Source organism: Salvia splendens, chromosome 4, assembly GCF_004379255.2.
Source record: "Salvia splendens isolate huo1 chromosome 4, SspV2, whole genome shotgun sequence".
NCBI classification, from domain to species: domain Eukaryota; kingdom Viridiplantae; phylum Streptophyta; class Magnoliopsida; order Lamiales; family Lamiaceae; genus Salvia; species Salvia splendens.
In genome coordinates, this window is record NC_056035.1 from 29,866,793 (window position 1) to 29,870,835 (window position 4,043).

At 32.3% G+C, this 4,043-nt stretch overlaps 1 long non-coding RNA gene across 1 annotated transcript; it reads right to left on the bottom strand.

The window, feature by feature from the left end:
- Nucleotides 1–436: 436 nt before the first annotated feature.
- On the bottom strand, nucleotides 437–3,756 carry LOC121799644. The gene is made up of 3 exons (XR_006050347.1): nucleotides 3,168–3,756; nucleotides 1,442–2,532; nucleotides 437–566 (listed from the first exon to the last, which is right to left on the bottom strand). It is a non-coding gene; the product is annotated as an uncharacterized LOC121799644 (long non-coding RNA).
- Nucleotides 3,757–4,043: the final 287 nt, after the last annotated feature.

Consider the following 4,043-nt stretch of genomic DNA (forward strand, 5'->3'; position numbering starts at 1 on the left):
TAAATTATATTATGTTGCTACACTTGAATAAAACATGTCAATCTAATCATAATTGCATCATCAACAATAACAAGCAATACATTTTTGCTAATAAGTTAAAAAGCTCATTACCTTGATTGACATCAGTTGAATTTCTCAGAAGTTGGTGTTTGAGAATATCCTTCAGTTTCATGGCATTTTATATCAAACCATTATTTAAGTTAATTTCATGTTGTGAATTATCAATTGTGAAAGAGTTGAAGTAAGTTGAAGTAAATTTCTTCCAATCATATAGCTGAAAAAGTAATATGAATTATAGTATTTACCTTCTAAGTTATAGGTCTGCTTTTTTCTTAGCCCAATTTGCCCAATTATTCTTGTTTAAAGTTCATTGGCTGAATTTATATCTTTTGCAGAAAAGATAAATTTCAAAACAGATACATGATACAAATAAAGCTAATAATAATGTTTAGAACTTACTTATAAAGAAACTTAAAAAATGTTAAATGTCTGTATATACCATTCAAACTCTTTCTCAAAGCAGATAGCATCATTACTGCTCTTTAGTATATATGCTGAATTTAAACCTGTCACATGTTAGAGAAAGATCAGAACAACATATGTTGAATTAGTTGGTAGTATTTAGTCATATTTAGCAAAGAAATCTTAATACTATGAGTTTTTATATAACTTCAATTCTGTAACTTACTTTAAAGCATCCTTAATCTGAGAGGGTTAATTTATGAGGTCTTTTTCAGAGCATGATGTATTAGGATTTTAATTGGCTAACATAGATGTAATAGAATAGTAATTATATCTATAGTGCTAAAAAATCATGATTGTGTCTATTCCGAAATCAGTATTAAATGTTTATTTAATCTAAATTGTTTTTGTGTTAAATGAAGTCTCTGCTTGGTTTGTGTGATGTATGTAGTTTTATTGGAGAGCTCAAGAGTCAAAATTTCTAGAGATAAAAATATGGCACATGATCTATGATTCCATATTCAAAACTGAAGTATAAAGAAGTTAAAAAAATATCCATAATTAAGGGTATTCAATCACAGCATACACCAGCTACTACAGGTGAGTTATTTATCTAATATTCATGTGATATTTAGCCACACCTAGATGTTTTGATACTTATTTATCTAATATTCAGTCACATGTGAATTGTTGGGCTAACCAAATGCCATTGTAACAGTTTTTTTCTGCAAAATGGCAATTAGTTAGACATAATATAAAGTTATACACTAAATGAAAACAAATATTTTTATTTAACTTTAGTATCAATTTACTTATCTTCTTTATGGTCACCTTATCTGAAACTAAGAAGAAAATGACTATTACTGGACCAAATCTTATGAAAAGGTTTGTAAAAGTTTATGCATGTCAATCATTGTTTGAAATTCTCTTCATATCAACATATTAAATTAAAATCAATAGTTTTGGGTAAAATTTGTACCTTCTGTGGGTGAAGTTTGTACCAGTTTTGGCCGATTCCTTCGCCGGACATAGTTTCCGCCGATCGGAGTTAGGGTTTTCAAGATGTATGTCGGCTTGGATGTTTTAGACGAAACGGTGTTGGATTTCCTTCGATCTGTATTTTTTGTATTGTTGCGTATTTTGTCGCTGCGTTGTTGCCGTCGTGACAAATTGGAACAACCGCAGTCCGCAGCTTGATGATTACTCGGTGTCGCCGTTTATTCAAGCGGTGGAGACTTTGTCTTCGTAATCGCCGGCTGCGCTCGGATTGGGTTTTGGTTGGTTAGGGTTTGGAAACGGTGGTTGAGTGGCGGTGTGCTTGGGAAGGAGATAAGTTTATGTACCTTTAATTAGTGATGTTAATTATAGTTAATTTTTTTATTATGTGATTTAGTTAATTAGTTAATCAGCTTTCATTACGAATTGGGCTTATGTTAGTTTTTAATTTTATTTGAGAGTTGGGCTTATGTTATTTGCTTTTGGGCTGAGTTTTAATTCAGGATTCGAGCCATGTTATTTTTGTGGCCTAATGTGCTTTTATTTAGTTTAGCCTAGTTCATATTTATGTAATCAGGTTGTACATTTTGTTTGTACATGTTTTAGTTATTAAATTATTTGCTTATTCTTTTTTTTATTTTTAGTTGGGTGTTATTTTTTATTACATGATTTTTTATGTTTTATACATTTTTTTTAAAATTTATCCATTTATTTTTGTTTGCAGAATTTTGGGTATTGGCGATCCTTCTTTTATGTGTTTAATTCTAAGTTTTGCACCTGATTTTGAAAATAATTGTTTTTAGTCCCCAGAACTAATGAACTTTTTATTTTTGGAAATATATGATTTTGTTCGGTTTTTGTTTCTATTATTTATATCTATTATTTGAAAATTTTATTCGGCAATGCATATCACAAGTGTTATTAAAAACCTACTATAAAGTTCTCCATCTATAGGTGTCAGAAACCTCCAACCAAAAAGTAAATCTTGATTCCAAATATCAAAAGCTTTTTCAAATCCTGTGCAGATTGCCAAAAGCTCTTTCAAATATTGTGAAGATTGAGTCCCTCGAAATTCTGCAGCAAAAAGTAAATTTTGAGCAAAGCGAAGATAATTTATTGAAACTGAAATATTTCCAAAAAATGTAAATTAGACATGAAATATTTAAATTTTTTGAAACAATATAAAACAGTGCCGGTGTAAATGACAAAATATATAAACTTATATAAATACTAGAGAGTGAATAAAGAATTAAAAATGTAATGCAACACAACTGAAATAAAATTGAAATAAGAAATGCAACACAAAACATGCCCAAAAAAACAACAAAGATAGCACATAGGCAGCTTCTCAAAAGAAGTATCTGAAATGATTCAGATTTTGAAAATGAATTCAATTATTTAGTAAAAGAGTTGATTTTAAAATTTTGCAAAACCAATGTCAAAAGAAGTGTCAAGCCACTAAAACGGTTCAGAATTGTTTTAAAAATTAGCAAAAAAATGTCCAAAATGACTTTCCAAGGAAGTGTTGGTTCATTATAAATATCAATTACAAAGAAACATTAGTTCTATTCTACTATGTAAATGGAAAAATCACCATCAAAAAAATTCATTCACCAATCTGTGAAATCAGTATTCACCGACTAAAATCTGATTGCATAAACTTAGTGTGGGATTGACCGGACAAGATATAGAGATGGAGCATCGATTACCTGATGCTTCCTGGCCAGTGGCGGCAAAAAGTTTTTGAAAACATCTTCTTGTTGTTGGAATCTTGGAGATGGCGAAGAAGGCAGAGGGTGTAAGGAGGAGCTAGGCGGCGGGTTCAATGAGGGTTTTGAATTAGCCAATCCGGAAATTAAAAAGCCAAAGGGGCGAATCAGCCTTCGCAGCAGGAGACGACAGAGTCACGGAGGCCGTTTGGAGCGTTACCTTTTTCGCCCGGTTCCGGCGAGGGATGTTATTTTCCCGATTTTGGCAGGGTTTGTAGAAATTTAATAGGTGCGTCTGTTGTATTAATGATTTGGAATGGAGGTTATGTTATCCAGGTGGTAGTGTCCTCACCGTTTTGGAGTGGGATGCAGTTGTCAGCTAGTTGTTGTCGTTTCGGAGTAGGATGGAGCAGATAAAGAGCTAGGGTTTGACCAAATCGAAACGGTGTTGCTCGCCGACTCATCCACCGTTTCGCCACCTTACCCATCGTGTCCCATATCGCGTCGGCGGCGACTGAGAGTGGTGAGGAGTCATCGCGTCGCCGTTTCGAACATTTGGTGAAAGCAGAGAGGTTAGGGTTTTGTTGGTGGGCGGTGTACCAAATGAGAGAATTTGGTATTTATATGGTCTATTTTATATTTAATTATTCCTAATGTAATTTAATTATCATATTTAATTAAGAGAAATAGTCTAGGTTATAAGTTGATCAAATTACATTTAATTGTTGTATTGAACTAATTTAAATCATCTATTCATCTGGCTTACATTTATTTGATTTGGGCCATTTTAATGGAGCAAAGAAATTTGGACGCCTGTATTAATATAAGTGTAGATTGGGCCAAATTTTCATTTTATTTGCAGCCCATTAATGTTAT